This window comes from Calidris pugnax, unplaced genomic scaffold, assembly GCF_001431845.1.
Source record: "Calidris pugnax isolate Ruff unplaced genomic scaffold, ASM143184v1 scaffold44, whole genome shotgun sequence".
In the NCBI taxonomy this organism is placed as follows: domain Eukaryota; kingdom Metazoa; phylum Chordata; class Aves; order Charadriiformes; family Scolopacidae; genus Calidris; species Calidris pugnax.
In genome coordinates, this window is record NW_015094506.1 from 30,995,724 (window position 1) to 31,020,310 (window position 24,587).

General features: G+C 38.3%; 1 protein-coding gene across 4 annotated transcripts in view; it reads left to right on the top strand.

The window, feature by feature from the left end:
- The first annotated feature begins 2,978 nt into the window (after positions 1 to 2,978).
- Positions 2,979 to 24,587, top strand: part of FOXP2 (forkhead box P2) — a 368,419-nt gene continuing 346,810 nt past the window's right edge. For all 4 annotated transcript variants that reach the window (XM_014963970.1, XM_014963961.1, XM_014963967.1 and 1 more), the window contains exon 1: positions 2,979 to 3,121. The gene's annotated coding sequence lies outside the window, so the exon portion shown is untranslated. The remainder of the gene's footprint in view (positions 3,122 to 24,587) is intronic.

Below are 24,587 nucleotides of genomic sequence, written 5' to 3' on the forward strand. Positions count from 1 at the left end.
TGAATGCTCATTTAACCTTCAGATGGGATTATATAACAAGTGATTGAAAAGAAAGCATTCTTAGTTTACACACTTTTTTGGTTAACTGTTGATTCCCAGTGCTTGCAACTGAGGTAATTGCATATCAGCTTTGCCCCTTTGCGTGCACTTGTGTGGGAGAGCCAAGATAGTATTCACGGGAAGATTTTGTAAACTTTTAAATTGTAACTTGAAGCCATGTATGGAAAGAGTGAGAGTCATAGCTTTTAGTTGGCAACCGTTAGGCAGCCATCTTCTAATACCTGTTCTCACGGTTTTTCTTTCCCGGTGTTGAAGTAATAGCAATGATAATTCTGAATTGTTGTTATTACTACTGTCAAATTACTTTTAAAGGGTTTATCCTGCAATAGTATTTTACCTTCTGTAGTATACCTAGAGCCCACTTATCTGAATTTTGCAATATTGCGAGAAGCTTGTCTTTGCTCATCTATCAATTCTAAGACATTCGGTTCTTGTTTGCTACAGCTTGTTCTTATTTATAGTTAGTATCACAGCGACGTGCAGGATATCAAACAGAACTTGGATTCCTTTTCAGCTGGATGGGTTATATTCCTGCCCTTAAGATTTTACATTCTAAACAGAGAAGTTGGACAAATACTAGGAGGGAGAGGTGGCCTAAAATGTTGCTATAGGCCAGTAGTACATGGGTCTTTGATCATTAGCATGCTGTACAGTGAATTTTCTTTCATCCTCAGTGTAGCCATTTGAGCTGCAGAAGCAAACAGAACAGCGAACATTGTAGCAGCCCCTTCTTTTGCAGAATGTAGAAGTGATGAAGGGGAATAGAACAGTAAACATACTTTGATCTGATATATCAAGCTGACCAAAAAAAGTATCGGTAATTCAAATTTCTCACTAGGGTCTAAAAAGAATGTTAATAAATAGGTGTGTGCGTAGATGTAGTGGAAACTTTCTGATTTTGGGGTGAAATGTTAGGGTATTAATTCGTACATTTTGCAAAAGGGACTTTGGTTGCATACTGGTGTCAGAACAAAGTTATTTTTGTCCTGTTATGTTTTTTTTTTTTTTAAGCTAGTACAGGCTGCTTCTTCATATAATGTGCCAATGCATAAGTCTCCATATAGGGATACTCAGTTCACAGACACAAAGATCTGTATCTAGCAAGACAGCAGAAAGGACTGGTGATATTCCTTTGGTACACCTGGTAGGTATGGACAGAATTAATTAACATAGTTTTTGCTCAAAAGTGACATGCCAGTCCATGAGAGCAAAAAGTATTTGTTCCTGATGACAGTCATTCACTTTCTGCTAGTTCAGAAGGCTTCCCTGAAGGAATTTTAATTGATCTGCACTTACCCAAAATAAATCAGAAACACTGCTGTATCCTAGAGATTAAAGCAAAAGAGGAGATATTGGAATACAGAGTATATGATTTTTAAGGTTTGCTTTGAGATGAAACTTGGGACATGAAGATGCTGACCTGCATTTATATGTGTTGAACTAAGAGGGAACACACGGATGAAGTTACAGACTCAAAACACATGAGACCAGCGAACAACTTGAGAAGCAGAACCTTGCTTTGTAGCCCTCTGCCCTGGCTGCTTTGGGACTGTGGACCAGGGAGAGGAAAGCTACTGCTGCTTTACAGTAAGACTTCGCTTTTTTTTTTTTTTTGTGGTGATGCTCTTTTGGAAAAGTCAATCAAATTTATTAAGCATGTAGTAAGTACAGAGAGCCATGGGAGTTCACTTTGCAGTTCAAAAGGATCAGGCGTGTACTTCAAATGCAAGTAAGACTAGACTGCCTGTGTACCTAATGTGGTAATTCTGGTTATTTTGTGGTGAATATCAGTGTAAAATGGATATAAGAATTTATTGAATTAACACTAGCATAAATGAATAGGGAAGAGACGAGACTGGTCAGCTTGGTTCAGACCACTGGTTAACCTAGGCCATTCTCTGTCTCTAGTGAAGGATCTCTTCTAAGGGTACCACCACTCTCCCTTTTGACTCATGAAAGCTCCTTGCATCAACAGCATCCTTGGGAAGAAGTTCACAGTTCTGTCACCCCTTTTTGTGGAAACTCCTGCTTCTTGTTTTGAACTTGACTTTCACTAGGCAGTTTCTGAGTTGAAGGGATCGGGAACAGATGATGTCTGTGCAACTTCTCCATCTCCAGGCTTTTGTAGTCTATCATGCCCTTCCTTAAGTTGTTTCTTTTTCCAGTTGGAATAGTTATGGTGTACTGAATTGTTCCTCAGCTGAAAACCATTCTAGGCCTTTAATCATGTATGTTTTCTTCTCTGAACCTAATTAGTTCTGTCATGTTGTGTTCTGTGCTGGCCACCAGAGCGGAGCATGCTTTTCAAGATGGGGATTAATACAGTGGCGAATGATGTGTTATGCTTTGTTCTTTATTCCTTTCCCACTAATTTTTAACATTCAGTGTATGGTTTTGATTCTGATGGAGTGATGAGTTAAGTTTTCATGGAGCTATCCATCATAAACCCCAGCTCTCACTTTCTGAGCGTAAGATATAGTGCAATAGAGAGCTGTTTTGTTTAACAGAGGATTCAGATTAGAATATTTATCAATAATGGGTAATTAAGACTGTTTCCAGTGAACTTGTGTTCAGCAAATTATGATTGCCTGCTTGAACCCTGCCAAAAGGATTCAAAATTTCTCGGTAGTGCAACAAAAATCATCAATAATAGGGAATTAACTTTTAATTTGTAAACTTAGACTTTTTAAAGTAATAAAATCTTGTTATTATCAATCTCAGGAGTGGAGTAGGTGATTACTTTAGATGTTTCATACAAAGAAAGATGTAACACTTGTGGGGTTTCTTCCAAGGTATGTAGTATGTGTGTGTAAGAATGCAACCCTGTAAATATACTGAAGTGTGTTTTAAAAAGGTGATTGTGATACCTTGCTATAAAACACTTACTGTATTCCTTCTCCTTCTTACCCTTAGATAATTTCAAGTAAAAGTTAAGGACCTTTTGTCCTTATCTGCCGTAGAAGTGACAGCTACTTCTGGAAGGAGGACCAGTTTGAGCAAAAAAGGAAGACACCGTTCCTTCTGACAGCGCAGCAAGGTGACTAAGTGACTCTGAAGAAATGTAAGTGATTTATAACCAAACTGTGGCTGTTTCTACTGTGGATTTATATGCTCTGTGGGAGGAATACAGCACCACGTCACTGAAACGTGTTGCTTATAGATGTAAAAGATGGTTTAGGAATAAATTTGTGGAGCATGCAGAAAATGCATAATCCTCCTATGTTTGTGTGATGGTAAGCTATACTAAAATTCTTATTTTTCAAATAGCAATTGTTAATGGAAATGAAGTACTGTAAGAGTCAGAAACCTGGATTTTCTACTCATCTAGATCTTTTAATTTAGATATGTAGAAACGAAATCTCAGTTAGCCGTCTTAGATTCTGCTTACCCTTAGGAGAGGAACAGACATCTCCAGAGGCTGATGCAACTCATCCTAAAAGTAATGCCTAGAGAATTCAGTAGTACTCCTTGAATAGCTTGTATCTCTCCATTGACAGCTAAGCTTTAGCTTAAGTGTTCAATGAACTCTTGAACCAGGCACGTCTGTGTAAGAAGCACTGCCAGCTTCTTTTCCCCTCCCCATATTGTCATCCTCCCTCAGCATGTGTAGCTCTTCATAAATTTGGAGAATGGATCTGGCTGACTACAACCAATTATTTGTATGGTTTTGTTTTCAGCTGGGTTTATCCCAGCCTTCTCCCATATGGCTGTCCAAGGGCCGTGACTGGTACAAAGGGTGGGAATTAGCAGCCAAAAGTGTGGCGGAGCACATGACAGCTTCTTTTGGCAGCTCTGCTAGTCTCTGCAGCCTAAAATGTTTGGTGAACTACAGTCTCAGACCCTGTAGATATTTTTAGCGCTCTGCCATTTCTAAGAGTGGAAGAACTTTAGTGAGGCACCCTTACTTATTATTCTAATGGGGAACTACTATGCTCTTGTGCATTTCACACTGAGGTGGTGCCCTGTCTTTTATTTCCTTTGTAAATTTAAATTCAGATCTCCAAACCCAAGAAATGGTCACAAATGGCTAGCAAGTAAACAGGTGTCTTACAGTAATTTATAGTGTAGGCATGATACTTTCCAAGTCATATATACATACATAATTTTTGAATCTTCAAAATGCTAGCCTGATTTTGTGCCAAGCACCAAGCATGATGTGTGGGTTGGGTGATATCGAATGATTAGTGGTTGGACTAATTTAGGCACAAGATCCTTGTCTCTCCCGAACAGTAAAATACTGAATAACATTTCATTCTCACATTAAATACCTGATGGGAGGATGTAAAGATGACAGAACCAGACTTTCCTCCTTGGCGCCCAGTGATAGGATGAGAGTACAAACTGAATGCAGATAATTCCATTTAGACGTAATATAAAAAAGTTCCTCACCTTGAGGATGGTCAGATTGCCCAAAGAGGCTGTAGGCTCTTCATCCACAGAGACACTCAAAACTCAATGGGTTATGGTGACAAGCAGCCTGCTGTATTTGACCCTGCTTGAGCAGAGGTCTAGACTAGACCATCTCCTGAGGTCCCTTCCAACCTCAGCTATTCTATGATTCTTCGGCTGGAACTCAGGAACAAAAAGAAGGCTTATAATCTTTGGAAAAAGGGCCTGGCAGATAAGGAGAAATACCATGAAGCGGTGAGGATATGCAGGGGGAAAATTAGAAGGGCCAAGGCTCAAGTGGAGCTCATCTTGGCCACCAATATTAACAATAACAAAAAGGGGTTTTTTCAGTATGTTAACAGCAAGAGAAAGGTTAGGGATAATGTGGGCCCACTGATGGATGAGGTGGGCACCCTAGTAGTGGAAGACACAGAGAAAGCAGAGCTGCTGAATGCTTTCTTTTCCTCAGTTTTCACTGTTAGGACTGCCCCTCATGAATCTGTGACCTTGGAGGCAAGGGGGACGGTATGGAGAGAGGAAATTTTTCCTCAAGTAGATGAGGACCAGGTTCGGGCCCACTTGGCCAAACTGGACATTCATAAGTCCATGGGCCCTGATGGGTTGCACCCACGAGTGCTGAGGGAGCTGGCAGACGTTATCGCTGGACCACTCTCGATCATCTTTGAGAAGTCGTGGAGAACAGGAGAGGTGCCTGAGGACTGGAGGAAGGCCAACATCACTCCAGTCTTCAAAAAGGGCAAGAAGGAGGACCCTGGGAACTACAGACCAGTTAGTCTCACCTCTGTCCCTGGGAAGGTGATGGAGAGACTCATACTAGATGTCATCTCCAAACAAGTTGAAGAGTGGGGGGTTATTGGAAGTGGGCAACACGGGTTTACCAAGGGTAAATCATGTATGACCAATCTGATAGCCTTCTATGATGCCATAACCGGTTGGTTGGATGAGGGGAGGGCAGCAGATGTCATCTACCTTGACTTCAGCAAGGCTTTTGACACTGTCTCCCATAACATCCTCATTGGGAAACTGAGGCAGTATGGGCTGGATGAGGGGACAGTGAGGTGGATTGAGAACTGGCTGTGTGACAGGACCCAAAGGGTAATTATTAATGGAGCAGGTTCAAGTTGGAAGCCTGTAACCAGTGGAGTCCCCCAGGGGTCAATACTTGGACCCGTGCTGTTTAATATATTCATCAGTGACCTGGACGAGGGGACAGAGTGTATCCTCAGCAAGTTTGCTGATGATACCAAACTGGGAGGAGTGGCTGACACCCCGGAGGGCTGTGCTGCCATCCAGCGAGACTTGGACAGGCTGGAGGGCTGGGCAAAGAAGAACCTCATGAGGTTCAACAGGGAAAAGTGTAGGGTCCTGCACCTGGGGAAGAAAAATGTCAGGTACCAGTATAGGTTAGGGGTGGACCCGCTAGAGGCAACTACTGAAGAGAAAGATCTAGGGGTCCTGGTGGACAGTAAAATGACAATGAGTAAACAGTGTGCTCTTGCGGCCAGGAAGGCCAATGGTATCTTGGGTTGTATAGGGAAGAGTGTAACCAGCAGGTCAAGGGAAGTCATTCTCCCCCTCTACTCTGCACTGGTGAGGCCACAACTGGAGTACTGTGTCCAGTTCTGGGCTCCCCAGTTCAAGAGGGACAGGGAACTACTGGAAAGAGTCCAGCGTAGGGCTACAAAGATGATTCAAGGATTGGAGCATCTCCCTTATGAGGAGAGACTGAGAGAGCTGGGACTCTTTAGTCTGGAGAAGAGAAGGCTGAGGGGAGACCTTATCAACGCCTACAAGTATCTCAAGGGAGGGTTGAAGGAGGAGGGAGCCAGACTCTTTTCAGTGGTTCCCAGTGAGAGGACGAGGGGCAACGGGCACAAGTTGGAACATAAGAGGTTCCACTCAAATATGAGGAGAAACTTCTTCACGGTGAGGGTGACAGAGCCCTGGAACAGGCTGCCCAGGGAGGTTGTGGAGTCCCCTTCCTTGGAGATTTTCAAAACCCGCCTGGATGCAGTCCTGAGTAACATGCTCTAGCTCTGGGCAATCCTGCTTCAGCAGGGGAGTTGGACTAGATGATCTCTATGGTCCCTTCCAACTCTAGAAATTCAGTGAAATTCAGTGAAATTCAGTGAAATTCTGGGAATATTTGTAGGAAAGCAAAATCAGACATGATTCTGCTATTTTATTTCGTGATATTTTAAATTTTCTTTTTTTTTTTTTTTTTTCCTATTTTGATGTATTTAGCTATTCAGTTTAGGCTTTTACTTAAGGTTTGGCTAAAGAGGGATGAGAGATGGCAGAAGTTGCAAGCTTTCTAAAATGTGTTAAATTATATTTAAAGACTTGTGAATATAACTATGAAAAATCACATTGCAGTCTGTGAAAATATTTTTTAACTATGAATTAGCACCATAATTCACGTGATGTGGACAGTCACATGATGGGGATTTTAGATGTTTAAATTGAGTATCTTTTTCATTTGATCTGTGGAAAGGAGGATACGTTTTTAGTATCATTTTGTGTTTGGAAAAAAACAACACCCCAAAAGACAAAACTAGGGATGAAGCCTTGGAGGAGAGATCCATTAATCCACAACAGAAATAGCTGTCTTCCTGAGGTCTTGTCAGAGGTCAATCTCTTGTCAGAGATCTATAAAGCGGCCTTACAACTTCATCTAAGCTCTGTTTTCAGGTACTTGCAAATGGCCATTCTGGGAGAGTCCATAATTCAAGTGGATGCCAATGTAAACATGTAAAAATTGGGCAAATATACAGTGTTACTTCACAATATAGTCTTCTATCTTCTACAAAGATGTGTTTCAGGGGCTTCCTTGTGTTTTGAAATACTTAGGAAAAAGGAACTCTCTCTTCAAATGTTAGTTTTCTTGAATTTCAACTTTGATTAGTTTGCCAGACATTTTTTGTCCACAGTTTTGCTATAGGCTGAATGTCTTTGCGAAATCTTCTGTGAGATGGGTGTATCATTTCTGAAAATAAAAAAAAAAAAAAAGTTCTAAAAAGGTCCAGGAAGGCTCCGCTTTGCTTTTGAGCAAGGACTTGAAATTTGAGAGTGAAGCTTTAATGGGTTATAAGATGTGCCTTTTGCTATGCCTCTGAATGTCTATCCTTATTGCACTGAATTATAAGCTTTTGAAAATTGCTGCTTACTCATAATCAGAAGAGGCATATTACTTTGTCAGCATATTCTCAAAATATTCTCTGTATATTCTTAAGCTCCTAGAGATGATTGAGTCTGTCCTGTCTTGGAGATCAAACACTGTATGACATTTCAAATGTACAGATCCCCTGTTATTTTAACAAAAGGGACTTGTTTTTGAATTTTTCTGGGACAGTGTATTTTGATTTTTATGCTTGTTGCGAATTCTGTTTTTCTGCATCTTACACTTATTTTTCCCATGGACTCTTTGAGAAGGATGTCAAGAGTGGGATTAATTTCCCCCTAACATTAGCCATCGAAAAACATAGGTGGTGTAAATCTGAGCTGGTCACTACAGACTTTCATTATCTCTCTCATGAAGAGAGATGGAGGCTTCCAGGGGAGGATTCCCATAGCCTCTTTTTATGCCTGTCTGAAGATGAGATGATTCATCTTTTGCAGATGCCTGTTTCTTGTCTCTGACAATAAAAGAAGCCTAAAGTGACCAGCACAAATTTAGACATCTAACTTTTCTACTAAATTTTAAGGCAGATAAAATCCATCTCATGTGACATAATGTGAGACTTAGGAGGCAGGAATGTTACCGTTGACATTGACAAAAACGTCCTGCTTTCACATGAATAAACAAAATTCTTTTAAAAATTATTTCTTTGTGGTTATGGTGATACATACAAGCTTATTAAAAGGACATTTTCCATATTGCTTAGACACTGTATGTAACCATTAAAAAAATGCTCTTCAAATGCCATTTTAATATTAACTGTAAAATACCAATAGATTTTGAGTTTTTTCTTCTTACATTTTGTCTTGAGGTTGAGGAATGCAAATGTTTTAAACTTTGTCATTCCCTAATTTCTGGTAGGATAGTAACAGTGTTTTATCATGAGATTCTAGCACTGTTGCTTTAGTATAGCTTGCAATAAAAGACTGAAAAAATCTGATGCTAATATAACAGATGAAAATGTGCTGTTAGCTAATTTTTAAAAGCAAGTAATTAGGTGACTTTCCAATTTGAAAAAGATTACTCTGCTATCAACTAATATTGATAATGTGTTCTACTAAAGGAGATTGTGATGAAATGCTTTTTTCCATATGTATTGAAGTATTGTAGATTTCTTTAGTAATTTAAACTGCTGCCTATATTTGAGTAATAGCAACTGCTTTGCCTAACATAGGATGGTAACAGGACCTTACAGATGGTAACATACCACCTTCCCCAGTTCAGTATTCATGAATCAAAGCTGTATGTGGGGAGCACTTTCTTGCTGTAGAATAGTGGAATGGGTCTAAAAGGCATTAGAAGGAACGTACAATGTTCCTATTTGCTTTTTAACTAAGATATAAGAATATGAAAAAGAAATTTTAGTGTAACTTATTATTAGGTATCTTTTTGTGGCTAATGGCCATGTATTTGAATGATTACCTTGGATGTCTAATCTTACCGGAATTATTTCATATGTGTTTTTAACGTCACTGTTAAGCTATGGACAACAGTAGAATATGCTTCAAAGATGGACTCAGTATCATACTTGTCCTGTTGTAGGAGAAATGCACATGATTATTTATTATAAGCAGAATTTCTGTACTTCCACTTAACGGCTGATTGGTTAACCTCATTAGGGTGTATCAAATTTTCCTTTCAGTTTTAATTTTGTTTTGAATATTATGTTTTGTATCTGGGATGTTTCTTTCATTTTTTTTCTATCTTTTCATTGTTATTTAAAATGTGGTACATTTAGTTAAGTATTGCATAGTAGCAGAGTGCATGTAAAATAGTGTAAAACTACAGAGAATACCTGACTCGTGGAATCTGCATTCAATCTGAAGAAGGGATTTATTTTTTTTTAGAAGAGTATTTGCAAATTGACCTAGAGAAAGTGCTCAAGATAAGGGAAGCAATCTCATGTTAATAATTTTTAGGTACTTTATGTATGTATTTATATATATATAAATATAAAAATATAATATTTGCATTAAATAGCATTCAGTGGTGTTTATATCTCAGTATCAGTAAGCCATGTGTTGTAAATATGAGCAAAATATTTTCCTTGGAAACCCTGTTGTATCAGTACATGCTGGCCAAGATTCTCACTGGTGTATACGCAGAACTGCGCTGAAGCTGACAAGCTGGCTTTTTATATAGTTGATACAAGTTTTATAGGCTTGATTTTTTTTTCAGGATTGTCTGGGTTTATTTGAGTTGGATTTGTAATATTCCTATCCTTCTGCTACTTTAAGAATGTTTAGTTTTGAATGGCATTTTATGCATTATCACAAAAATCCGCCAAAAAGACCCTAGTTCTGAGAAAATGAAAAGGGCAGTTCAGCCAAGGTGCCACTAAACAGAGGATGTTTGCGTAGTGAAAAACCGTATTTGTATTGAACTATAAATTTTATTTTATGATTGACAATTTGTCCTGACCCTGTTAGAGGGTTCAAACTGAGTAGGTCCAACAGGCTGAGAATAAGTGTGTTCAGTGGATGAATCCGAGTATAGAAACCTGAGGAGTATCCATTAAAGAAATTCGCTGACAACTGCATCAAAATTAACAGAGCAAATGTTGTCCGCAGCACAGGCATCTAAATCAGCAGGGTTTTCTTAATAATAGAAAATTCCACATGGAGTCAATCCCATTCCATGTAGGTAGTAAATCAAATTTCCATCACACTGTTCATCTGACTCGACATTTAAAGGCAACCTGAAGTTTCAAATAGGGAAAAAGGGGAAGATGTTTTGAATCTTGGAGAAATTTTTAGGAAGTATAAATATGTATTGAAAGTTTTTCTAAAACTACCTGTGTGCTATGCATCTTGCCTCAAGTCGCAAAGGAGGCAAGAGAGGAAGGAAAACCTTTCAGCAGCATGTCTTCATTTCTTCAGCCTGTATAAGCTCTCTCTTCTCCAGTGGATTTTGGATGGTTAAATTCCTGAATTACTTGGTTGAGAGCATGGATTAATTGGGCCTTATGCCCATTCTGACTGTCAATTTTCCTCATTTTCTACTTTGTGAGAGCTAGAACTGTATGAGTTTGATTTGAGGTATCTTTTCTGTGGTATAAGGGAGTGAAGGATGGGTCATAGACTAAATAAGGATGCCAGCAAAGCAGCCGGCTTTCACTGAAATGACAATTTTACAAACTCTGGTGTCCTCCTGCATGTAGTTACGGTTCCCTGGCATTAAGCCATTCAGGAATTGGAAATGGTATGAAACATGCATGTGTAAGGGGACACAATATTCGTCATATAAGATCAGGAAATGTTTGTATAAGATTATTCTCTGTTGGTAAATGGCGTCAGTGTTATGCTTCAGATGTAGAAGCATTTGAATGGTAATGAAGGGATTCTAGTATACAGTTAACAAAGCATAGTGAGATCATTTGGGGCATAAGTCATGACATATACAATAATAGTAATAATACACTGCATTTCATCTAAGGATTTCAAAGAAATTTAGAAAACATTAATGAATTAAGTATCACCCTAACTCCCTGTGGAGTACTGCTAAAAATCATTAGGTGGACTGAATGTGGAAATACTGTATTATTCTTGCCGTGTGTTGGTTACCAAGCCTTTGCTGCACACAGAGCATTCAGGAAGCTTCAGTCACATGTATGCTGATCAATATTTTCGACACGGAGATGTTAAGGCATAGAGAAATGGATCGACTTCATACAGGCAAAGAATAAGTCCAGCATAAGCATCTCAACCCCAAAACCATCTGCAGTTGTGTGGCTGCTTGCAGCGATAGTTGGCTTGGGCTGTTGGGTCTCTTCAGATTCTGCCATTGAAATAGACACATCCTCTGAGCCATGCGGGGATTGTGCCCAGATGTTGACTGTGCTCTCGGATGAAGATGGTGGTTTTGACTGCTTTGCATGAAAAGAGTTAACTTCAGATACCTGGAATGAATGCTACGGTGCTTGCTATTGTAGAGTTTGAAGCGCTGTGTAATATTACAGAAGATAATACTGTGCAAACACAGTGCAGTTGGAACCTGGCCATTTAGAGTAACAATTTCATGAGTTCTGAGATGCTGATAGATGTATGTCAGAAAACCAGCATATTTATATGTGTTAAAACCATCAGTACGAGATACATTAAACACAAACAGCTTTTCAAGGGCAAGACAGTAGTTGCACAAACACTGTAGTTGCAAAGTATAAGAGCAGAAACCATCTGTTGTGTAGTGTATTTTGATGAAAACATCCATGATGGAAACCAAAGCTAATTAAACAGTTATTCCACAATGTAATTTAGGGCTTTTTAAATAACCTTATTTGGAAAATTTGTTTGGAGAGACAACTGTTAAAAGACACTTCAGGTTCTGCCCCATCAGCACTGCTGCGTATTTAAGGCCTTTTTTTTCTACATCATTGCTGAGGACCATTCATTTGCCTGTTGTCTCCTTTCTTGAAGAAGATATCAATAGTATCTTAAAAGTATTCTTTAATGTTTTTGCTATTCTAGACCTCAAATTTTGCAGTAGCAAATTGCTTCTATCCTTTATCTGTATCAACAAATGAAAATATGTAGGTTCTCAACTGACACAATTTTGGCTAAAATCATATTTTTAAATAGAAACCAAGTAAGGGTTATGCTAATAGAACCTCATTTGTAATTTAAACTGCAGCTGTTAACATTCAATAATGGAGCCATACATCAAGGAGTTTTTTGCAAAAACAGAAAAATACTAATTCTTCATCCTTAGATCTGCAAATCCAGACTGATGGGATTTCAGCCCTTCATCTTTTAGTGACAGGCAGTAGCATCAGTGGAATAAAACTAAAATGTGATCCCCTTTCTCTCCACCTCCTTCCCCTAATTTTACTCTGACAGAGAGAGAAACACAGTTTTAGCTGGTATCTTTGCTCAGGGGAAAAAATGGTCTGTCATCAGGTCTTTTAGGGAGAAAGAGCTCTTCAGTGGAGCAGTTAAATGGTATTTTGATTCTCAGGGTGCATCTTATACCTGTATTTTTGCGAGATATGATAAATGATTTCTGAAACAGTTATTGAGAGCAGAATCGAGGTCATCAACCTTCCCCCAAGAGGTCATTATCTCTCAGTTCTTGTTTCTGATGAAAATGTTGAACATGGGGGAGATGGGCTCCAGATGAACTATCTGAAACTGTGCAGTCTCGTGTGAGCAATCCCCAGCCATATGTTAGTAGAGGATGTACTTCCTATTTTTTCAACTGCAAAAATCAGTGACTCTGATCAAATTTTTCTAGATGAATTTTAATTGATTTTGCAATAATTTAGTGCATGTATGTTGAAGTTTATCATTCTAAATCCCCTAACATGCATACATTACTATAAAGTCCCCTCAAATTCATGATGAAATAGAAGCCTTTGGGTATTTTGAAGTTGAGACCTCCCGTGTCTTTGGAGAAATTTGGTTTGAAGCCCTACAGCTAAATTCCAAAGCTCTTCTTTGTCTGCAAATGAGTTGCTCCTATACTGGAGTTGGCTTATGAAGCCGAATCCCTGAATATGGCTGGAAATACTCAGTTATCTGAAGAGATAAAAGATATAAATCTGCCACAGCAAAAGAAATCTTTACAAACTGCTGTACAAAAGAAAAATAATGTGGTCTTATACCTAGAACAGAAAATGGTTATCATCTTAGTATTAATAGATTTTGGTAGCATCTCAGTTAGTATTTTAGTTCAAATCAGGACTGCACTTCAAAAGTATCAGGATAAATAGCTTCCCTTTGAACCTTCCTAATGATTAAGCTAAAAAAGGGCAAATACTCCAAAAATGGACCAAAAGTACGAAATAAAATGTTCTGAAGCACATGTCGCATGGATGTGAAGTGCTTGGCTCCAGCCGTTCTACTGTACAAGGCCGTTGTTTTTGGCCTCCACTATTTCCTTATGTAGAAGTTTTCTTAGTTAAATAGGACCACAGGGATCCTTGTCATAAAAAAGTCTCCAAAAAACCCCTTTCTTATCTGTGAGTAATGTAATATTTCCACTTTTTGCTCAGAGAATGGATTAGAGTCTGGAACTGTAGAGGTGTCTTCCAGAATTAAAATGTTTTCAAATATTCACATGTACATATATGACCAGTGGGCTAATTTTATTTTGTATGTTTAAAACCATACTGAAGCAGGAGTTATTTTTTCTAGTCTGTTTCTATTAAAACTGTCATTTTAAGGGCGATGTTTTGAATTTTTGATCTTACCTTCTCTATTCATATTTCTAAAGGAAACTTTAAACAGGTGTCTTAAAGAGGAGAACTAATGACCTGTGGATGGTTGTCCTTCTGAACTCCTTTTCTACGTTTAGATGATAAATGAAGCAATAGCAAAATTATTGCTTGTTTATCAATAATAAGAGAAAAAAATGGAAGCTAATATTGAAAGCCAAAAGTTGATTACCTTCTCATTGTAATCTTTCATCATCTTCTGTATTGTAATAGATCGTGTGTGTGTGTATGTATATCTATACATACACACATGCACACACACACAGGCATATGTATACTATGCTGAATTTAGTATGGCATTTGGTAAAGAGTATTGCTGGTAGCAGCAATATTGATGAGGTAGTTCATTTCACAGGGCACCAGGTGTAGTACATACTATTCTTCTCATTGCTTTAAGATGAAGTGTTTAGTCTGCTTTTTTGAATAGAGTCTCACTGCTTTGTGCAGGTTTCTAATCTTGTGCACGTTTCTGGTGTTTTTCTATCCTCGTTGGTGTTTGTAAATGAAATTGCTATGTGCTGGTATCTGTAGTTCTTTGTTGGACACTTAACCATGATTTATGAGCTCTTAGTTATCAAAATCTTTGCTTTTGACCCGTCAGCCAATATTTTGTTTCCATGACACTGCGTATGGCACTGAGTTAATACCTTACCCGTTCCCATGCTCTTCAAACTGAACCAGTAGATAGTTGCTTTGGTAGCATACTGTGATACAGTAGGACAATATTTCTGAAGTGCCAAAGATAAAAATCCAAATACTATGTCCCCACTATAAGGTGAGGTAATCAAATATTTGAATATAAACTGATTTCATTGGCCAGAAGGCAAAGGTACAAAGAAAATGGAAAAGCTGGTAAAATTGACTTTATAATGCTTTGCATAATGTTGCAATTGCTCACCAGGCTCACCATAAACACAGACTCTTCAAAACTCTTAATCCATTGCTAGATAGCTGTAGGAACACTCCCAAACATTCAGATTTTCAACATGGTATGAAACATACAATAATTTTTTTAATGTTGAGCTGTGCATTTCATGTATTTCATTTATGGGTGGTTACAGCACTTCTATTGGCATGGCTTATGATTAATGTAAAAATATTTTTTTAAAAATTACAGATGCATATATTCAGTGACTTTGCTGCTCATGCAGAAGTCTGCAAGTGTGAGTTTTTAAGTGTTCTTTGAAGATGCACAGCTTTACCTTTATTTGTTTCCTAAGAATGAGCAACATGACTCTGACCTATCATTTCCTACCTGTCATGGGAATTTCAGGATTAAAAAACCCCAAATATTTGTATCTGTGGCACTAATGTTTCACTTAATGCTTCCCTCATTCTTGGAATCAAAAATGAGATGTCCTTTAGAGTGTAACACAGACAATTCCATCCCTAGGCTATAGGAAACACTGAAAGCATGAACCAGGAAATTCTGGAAGGAGAAGGACTTTTGCCACTCAAGTTTCCCATTACTGGGAAAGGATTTTCTACTCAGTTCAGACCAGTCTGAAAGGCTTATGGAGGAAGGAGACAAAGTGACTTAGGTTCGGCACACAGTCGTTAAAAAGATATATCAGGCTAGAAGATGAATGGGGGCAACACCACCCTGAAGAATTAAAGTCTTAAAGTAGTGTGTGGTTCTGTATGTTAACAGAGCACTTCTTAAATGTAACTTGTATATTGGCTCTATTTTTAATACTTACTGTTGGGTTCCCACCCAGAGATCACATTTGCTGCTGCTGTTGAAGATATCAAATTTTGTCATTTCTCAATTGCCACTACAAGTTGATGGTGAAATATTGTGAACTTGTCTTGATTCATCATCAGATATTGCTTAAAAGTACAAACAAGGCGCTGTGAAGGCTGTGGTGACTGTCTTGTGTTTCTGTTACTTCTCTTTCTGTGAGGCTGAATACTGGCCAGGTTTAGCTCCAAGGGAATCCTTCCCATTACTTGTGTTGACTTTCCCAGTGTGGCAGAGCGCACTAGGTCTTTTCCATGCATGTGTTCCATCAAATGAAAGTATTGTGTCAAAGGAAGCATGTGAATAGTACTTAAATAGCTACCTGATTTGTGGACAAAACCAGGCAGAATTATGCCTGAAGAAACAAAAATATTTCTAAAAATTAGACCCTGAATGTTGGTTTAAAGGTTGTGTCCTTTGGAAGGATTTGAAGCAGTTTAGGTGCTTATGTTGCTCTAGGGACTTCAAGTACTGTGAGGTTTTAAGGAAGGCTAAGTATTCCAGGAAGTTTAAGAGCTTATGGCATCGTAAATATTTAAGATGATTTAAAAGGTTATGTCCTCTTTAGTATTTGAGTTGGATTAAGTGCTTATATTGCCTTAAGGACTTTTCCCTTTTTTTTTGCCCTAAAAGGAACCTAGGAAATTAAATGCAAAAAAACCCTATAGATGCAATGTTTGGGCTGCATTTGAGAAATGCAAAATTCTAGCTATCAATAGCAGCAGTAACCACAATGTGTGTTCATTGAAGATGGACAGAACAATGGAGGGTGTCTAGGAAATAGCTGGATTTGAAATCCAGCAGCACTAGTATTTAATACCTTGATAGCCAATATGTTGGGAAATGGTTCTTTTCTTCTCCTGTGTGTTCTGTATGATCTGATAAAGAAGATCAAATAGATGATCAGGATAGAATCAGATTGTGGTAATGCAGGGTAACAATTTCATCTTAGAAGGTAAAGACTGTCTTTAATTCAATATACAAGAAAATGGGAAGCTGGTTAGTTTTATTTTATAGTTTTGCTGATATTTTACCTCAAATAATAAGGAATAACAAATATTACATATCTAGGTCTCAATAGCTTATCTTTTCTAAATTAAATAATTTTATGTATTTGTTCTTTTCTTCTGAGATGCCTTGCCTAAATTCTTTACTAAAGAATTTTTTATGTCATATTTTTCTGAAGTTTTTTTACTTCTGTAATTGTAGGTATAAAGTAAAAAGTATATTTTCTATGTATTATTTTATGTATTCCTAAAAAGTATATTTTCTATGTATTATTTTATTAACCAAACACATACACTTCTCAGTGCATAAAAAACTAATTACCACCATTCATTCAATATATTCTATGCTGCCTCTAATAAATAGGCGTCAGTCCACCAGCCCAAACTCCCATTTTTCTCATGGGCCTCTAATGCAGAGTGGATGCTGCTTGGTTAATATAGCACAATTAGAGTAGCTGTATCTCTACTGCCGTTGCAGGCTGCTCTTGCACAGCACTCATGACAGGCATCTGGGCAGTGTCCGGTGGTCCCATGGGAAAGACATTAAATTATCTCTGGGATGGTCCTGTGGCATAGATACTGCTTTCTGGCAGGGAGAACATCAGCAGAGCTGCCCTGCTTTTCCATGATGAAATGTCTGCTGAAAACGTTGTCTGGGCAACATGAGGTGCTTGAGTTGATATGCCCCTTCATAGCAGCTCACTCATTGATCATGCTGCCTAGACAAAAAATCAGCTTGCCAGGTGAGGTACAGGAGTGGCATCTTCAGGTACAAGAGTTGAGGTTGAGGGTAACCTGAAACCTCCAAGACTGGGCAGGCAATGTACAGCACTTATTCAACAGGTGGAAAGAATGAAATATCTTCCAGATGGCCACATGCCCCAAGACAGTTCACTGATAATATCCCAGCAAAGTGAAATACGCTGTCAGTTATGCCATTAGCATTCTCGCACTGGTGGTAGTGCTGGCTCACTCTGTCCCAGCAGTTATGGCTGGAAACCACCAACGGTTGATTCAGTACAATGACTTCAAAGGGTGAGATGTTCAGAACTGAGTATCTAACATTTTCCAGGCCATGTCTTTGGCCCTCTGTTATGCTTCACTTAATACAGAGTTGAGAAAAATCTGGTGGAGAAAGACAGTACTTCAAAACATAAGTGTGCTGATTGAGCTATTGTTGCTATGTTGATGCCATACAATCAAATGATTATGTGTTTTAAACTGGATTGGGTGTAATCATGAGTTCACCTGCTTCAGAACCAACTCATGATTCTTAACTCTTTAAAATTATTAAAATGTGTTTTTATATATGTATATTTTTAATTAAATGTCATTTTCTATAGATTTTCGTAAACCCCATGGAGGAAGGATACCTAATGTCTTCCTGTCTTCATCTCTCTCAAACTTAGCGTCATCTGAGAATTCTAAAAGTACAGTTTCTATATGGATGACCATTTCACTCTCCAAGTTATGAAAGAAAACATCCAGTCCACCAGACTAGGACAGACCCCTGTTGCACCCATTCTTAATATCCTTCTTTTATTACTGATCTCTACATCAAATTTTTGGAACACATTTTTTTTGGCCTTGAAATAGGTTAATTAAGTCTTTGTTTCCTTAGCTGCTTTTTATGAGTCATCCACTTCTTTTTATATGTCATCCACAGCTTCTTTCCCATTCACAAAATATTTTTCTGTTAAAGGAAAATTTAATTGGCTTGCCAGATCTTGTTCATGACAAAACTATATTGACAGGTATTTATTTTCTTGTTGTAAAAAAGAAAAAAAAAAAGATTTTGTTGGTCTTGTTTTACTCAAGAGTATTCCAGGAACTGAAACTAATTGGACAAGTCTGTCATTCCTTACCTCCTCTTTCTTCACCTTTGTAAGACAGGCACTGGATTTTTCCCTTCTCAGTTTTCTGGAATTTCATCCATTCTCTAAAAGTTCTGCAAAATCGCTAACGGCTGTGAGAGAATTTCAATTAATTCTCTTAGAGTCTCTTGTACTGCAGTTAACTGCCCCACCTATTGAGGCAATACAGCTGTTTGTGGGAGTAAAGGGCAGAAACCATAGTCACTGGATTGATTTGAGTTAAAAATAAATTTCAAAAATAAAGACTATTTTAAACTTTTATAATTTCACTGATTGGGTTTTAAGTAGCTATAAGTGACAGGTTAGCAAAATTTCAGTGCAATCAGGCATTGAAAGCTTTGGAATTTGGCATTCTTCAGGTGGCTTCATGGTACAAGCCAACATCATGTTCTGACCTATCCTAAGTATGAGGTTGATTAGGCTCAGCTGATCTGACAGCATCTAACTTACTGAAGTGTCTCTTCATCTGTTTTCCCTGTTCTACTCTTAATTTTTTTTATCCCTTTGTCACTGGTTTTAGCTATTAGATTGACTAAGCAAAATACATTTGTCTTTGTATCTTCTGCAAAGAGCCTGATCAACTCTTTCTGGAATTTTCCTATGTAAAAAATACTTTCTTGCTACTTATTCAGGGGTTTTTTGTTGCTGTATTTTTCTTTCTGATTTTGCTCTTCTGACTATGTCTCTGTATTGTCATGTTTTTCTCTCATGTATGCTTGTGTTCATGGATCTGTACTCTCCTGAAGTTGCAGGTCCTTGAGTTTGTGATTTAGCCTTTGTCAACACTGACTGAGTTTGCTCTTACACCTTAAATGTTACTCATTTATGGAACTGCCAGCTCTCTTGAACTCTTCTTCCCTTCGAGTTACCTTTCACAGGATCTTGGCTACCAGTTCATTTATCCAAGTCCTCTTCTGTAATCTCCATTGACTTTATTCTCCTATTCTTCCTTCTCTCTCCCTTCCTTAGAAATGTGAATTCTCTCATGCTATCCTTATTTTCAACCAAGCTGCCCTCAATTTTCACATTTCCAATGAGTTCTCAAAGGTTGAAGCAAAATCTAAAACGGTTTTTGCTTTACGTGTTTTCCTCAGTTTCTGTAATGAAAAATGCTTGCCAACACATTTCTGGATAGCCTGTGTCCTGCTGTCTTCTTTCCTAAAAAATGGCCAAGTATCTAAGGTTCCTTGTTATTGGCAAGTTCTGTAGATAGTTGTTTGCACACTGCTTGGTCCCCAAAACAATCTCATTCGTATGATCTTTTTTTTCTGAGGAGAGGAAACGCTGTATGCTATGTGGCAAAGAAAGAAGTGTGCTGGATGTACAGGCAGCCAAATGTCAGCAAAGATGTGAATTTATCTTTTTATACTGCATTAGTAAACAGACTGAATTCCAGCTTACGGTTCTTGTGGCCGCATCTGAAAAAAACCCAACCTTTTGGAAAATTAGAGATGGTGCCAGAAACAATTAGGAAAGTGATTTAAGAGCTTGAAAATTGCCTCGCAGTGAAATATTTAAGTAGATTGGTCTGTTTACCTTACCAAAAAGATGTTTGAGAAGTGACTTAATTACAGCATACCTTCACGGAGAGAAAATATCTGGTGCTCTGAAGAGCTTTCTAATGTAGTACAGAAAAAGCATGACATGAAACAATTGTTTTAGCTGAAAGAGAATATATTCTTTAATCAACTATAAGTGTTTGGGCTTAATAATATGATAACTGCCTGAAATTTTATATTCTGTGATATTATACGAAGTCAGACTTGATCTAATGGTCCTTTCTGACCTTAAATTCTCTTTAATCCATGAATCTTCTCAACTTCGTCCGTTCTTCTGCAAAACACATGGCCCTCTTCTTGACAACCTTGACAGCCCGCAGAAGAGAAATACACTTGGACTGGGAGGCACTTGTAGGATAAGATAAAAAATGAGGAGTGGAGAGGAGTTTTCCTTTTGAACTAACTATGCTTCATTATGGGGGATCTGATTTCTAAAGGCATTTTCTAAATTTGTGACTGGTTTCCATTTTCTTATTCTAGGTGGAGGGCCCCTTCCAGAAACCGTTAGTCTTGGTAGTTCATTTATTCTTGATTTTATAGTTAACTGCCCTCTGGCTGAGACATGTTGTATTTGGCCAGCTTCTAGTGGGCTTTGTTGACTTTTTTCTTCAAGAAAAATTCAGAAAGATGATACAAGACTCGATACCTGGAATGCAGAGACCATTAGTGAATTCCTTTATCATAACTCATAGTGAAAGTTGGGAGTTCTCTCTTTCAGGTTATTGTGGTTTACAGTATTAAAATGTTAACTCATTTCCATCAGAATTATGTGCCTTTACGCAGTGCAGTATCAAAGCTATGGGCTACCCATTGGGTTATTTTTGTTTACTTACAGGAATCCTGGAATTTGAGAAAAGAAAATATTCTTGTTAGGAGATTACAGACACATGCAGCACAAATGTTCTACTTGAGAAACCATCATAAACACTTTTTTCTTCCCTCAAGAATTAACATTTGGGCTTTGAAATGTGCCTTAGGCTAAAGTTTAGCATTAAAACCCAAGAGCAGATTTTTTTGTCAAATTTCTACTAATCAGTCATGTTTTAGGAAGTACAGAAGATAGACAGCATTAACACTAATGCTTCCATGTGGATCCACAGGTTTGAAATTTCTTTGTGTCAAGGGAGGAAAAACTGGTATTAGGCAAATTTCTAGTAAGTTTAGGGAAACCTTCATGAGGAAAAGGGTGTTTGCTTTCCACATGACTTTCTTGAATTTCCCGCATAGACAATGTACGGAAGCACCTTGAGGTGTAAACACCTTTGTGGCATCTGGGTATCTACAGTGGCCACAGTGAGATGTTTAAGAAATCTAGAAACAAGCTTGTTCTATCTTGAAAATGAGGCATCACTACGGTTACACAAATCACTAGTAAAGTACTTTTCTTCACAACAATTGAATTTGTCATGCCTATTTTAAGATTATTTTCAGCAAACCTTTCTACTGATTTTCCTGTTGTAAATCCTGACATTTGCTCACCTTATTGGTAAAAGAGTAGTAACACTAAGAGATGTTCCACTTAATTTACTTGAAAAAAGCATAACAATATCAAAGGTGATTTTCTTTTATTTTTATTTTTTTACAGATGTTAGAAATGGATCAGAAAATAGAGTTAGCTTTTATTTATTTTGTAGTGTTTATGTCTGCTTTGATGCCAGATTATTGCATTTTTCAGCTTGCTTTGTAACTTTTAAAAATGAACAACCGTGTCTCTTTTACAACAGCAGCTTCCTAGCTCTTGTGCCTCCCAGAGCGCTGTCTTCCCACTCATGTTATGAGCGTACTTTACGTTTTGTTGCTTTTTACATGGAATGCTTTTAAAAACCCATGAACATACTCACTATTTTGCTTTTTGCTGTCCTGCTGAAAAGATCAAGAAGTAGAAACAGTGCCACTGCACTCTTTAATTCAAATTCATTGCAGTTTCTCCATTACAAGTTTTGCTTGCATTGGCTTGATTTATCATGGACTTGGAGACCACATCCTTCTTAATATCATTATGTTCATCACTGGCAGTTCTGTGGTCTGCTCTTTGGTGTTTGTATAAGCCATGTTAACACTGATGCTTGACCAAGAATCACTTACCACAAAGACAGTTTAAAAAAGAAAATATATTCCATTTTTAAAATAACAGACATGTCCATCCATGTTTGAAGCAAACAAGCAAATAGTCTTCAGGGGATGGTGAGGTGTTCAGTAGGGTGTTGCCTGCCCCGAAGCACTACTCTTTTTCTCTCTTAGAGTTCTAATATGGAAGTAAAGTGTCACAGTTTTGGGCACCCCTTTTATAGCATCTGTAGAAACTCAGTGACGGCGTGTGGCACAGTGCACCACTGACCAACTTCCTTGGTGGATCAGTGACTTATAGCATGTTCATCTCGCCCTGCCACAAGTTGCTGCTGAGGAGCTGTATCTTGCTGTGGCTGGAAAGCAAATGTGTCCTGTCATCTGCAGGAGCTCGGTGAGAGGGATTCTGCTGCCTGTCAGTGACCCCTGCCTTGACCGCGTCTTGCAAGACAGTCCTGTTGTCATTCTGAATGCAGATATTTACCTAAAATATGACAATAGGGTACTATTACAAAAACGAAGTAGCGGTACAACAGGATGCTGTGTGCTGCTCCACCTTAAGCAGTGGCACAAAATACATTTGAACAGCTGAAGAATTTGATCTTCCTTGCTGCCATTGCAGCATAACCTTTTCACTTTTTTCTTAATGCATTAAATAAATGGCTTTGTTCCCCAGCTCTCTTGTAGCAACATCTCTTTGGGGCACTGGCTTTAATTTCCTTTGCTTCGTGTAGCCCCTTAGCAGTTTGGAGGTGCTTTGCCTTATTTGGGTCCAGAATCTGTTGTTCTTTGTGCCAGAGGATATGATTCAGAGTGTCTTTTTTTCTGTGAAACTTAACTATGGCTAAAGAAAAGATGTGGCCCAAGCAAGGTGATTCAGGTATTTATCCTCCATATGCACTTGACAAAAATTTAGCTGCTTCTTAATCACAGGAGGATTCCCTGTAGATGGAGCAACCAACTGGAGGTGCTAGACACAGGGTTTTATTCTAATTCTAGGCCCACATTGAAGCTGAAGGAACTGTAAGCACATTAAATGCCTTCATCTGGTCCATCCTGTCCACATGATCAAGCTGAGGAGTCGGGCTCCTTTTCCTTTGATCTACTTCTGGATCCTGTATTTCATTTGTTGTTCTTTTTTTCTGCCATGCAGTGGCTCACCTTCATTTGGTATCAGTTAAGGATTGCAATTGGAGGGTACACGCATCTGGACTGTTTCACAGCTAGGATCTTCAGAGGCTTTTGTGGGCTATGACTGAATCTGCTCAGGTTAAGGAGGAGAGTCCAGAATGCAGAATGCTTGGTCTCCCTGGATAGGGCTGTTTTCAGGTCCCTTCTCCTCCTGTTTTGAAACAGGATATTGTGGCAAACTTAACATGTGGGTGTGGGCGAGGGATCTGGACAAGACCTAGGATCTTAGGTCTGCTTGGGGAATTAGTTGGCATGTAGATAGTGCTCCACCTCATGTCTGAATTGTAATGAAGTTTACACTGGAACTAAATAGCTTGCTCTCTAAAGCAAGGCACTTCTGCAATCCAAACAAAAATGACTGTTTTGAATTTGGGCGTCTTCATGGTTGGGTAACGTTTATTTCAAATGTGGAAACTTTTATTTAAGGGCAGTTGGTTTCACCTCAATGTCGTCTTTAGCTTAAAAATCTCAGATATATCTGAAGTCAGTAATAAAAGTCATATTACTGAGTATGTCTGTGTTGAATGAGTAAAGTTTGAATGCTTTCAGTTCAGCAAGTTAAATACATCTGTGTTCAAAACCAAGGCAGTTCTCATCAGAACTACAGATGCATACAAGATCATCTAGACTGCTGTGCCTGTATTTTGTAATATATCTACCAAGTTACCTTTTAGTACGTGGATGTTTGTAGGAACACTAGATACAGAAGTTCAAGTTAAGAAAAAAGTGGGAAGGGAATTATTAATTTTTAAGCTCTCGTTGTTCTCTCAGCACTGTTTGGTGCTTTTGATATAAGTTGTGGTGGTTTTTTTCTTTTAAAAAGGCTAAAGGATGAAAAATCTTTCTCGGGAGGACTCTTTCCACTTACTCCTTTGATTCTTTCCATAGAAATATAATTGTAAGAGCACCAAAGAAAGCCTGGTGCTCTTTGAGTTTTGACTGGTGTTCATTTGTATCGGTTGTTTACAGAAGGTGATAAATGCAGTATATAACTTTTGCAGGGAAATCCTCTTGTAAATTTTGTTTTTCTACAGCTGTTCTCAGAGCTGTGAAAAAAATGGTACAACACTTCCATAACATTAGATTTGAGAAATAATTACACTTGGCAGTTTTTGTTTGCAGCAATGCACGAAAGGCTGAAGGCTTTTGTACAGTTCAAAGAGCACATTCCACAGATCTAGCAGTTGTCGGTTGCCTGCAGGGATCATTTGAATTTTCAAGGAAAAAAGGCATCTGAGTAATGCCCAGACCATTTGGTTGTATACTCTCAGCTCTCTCTTTTTAAATTT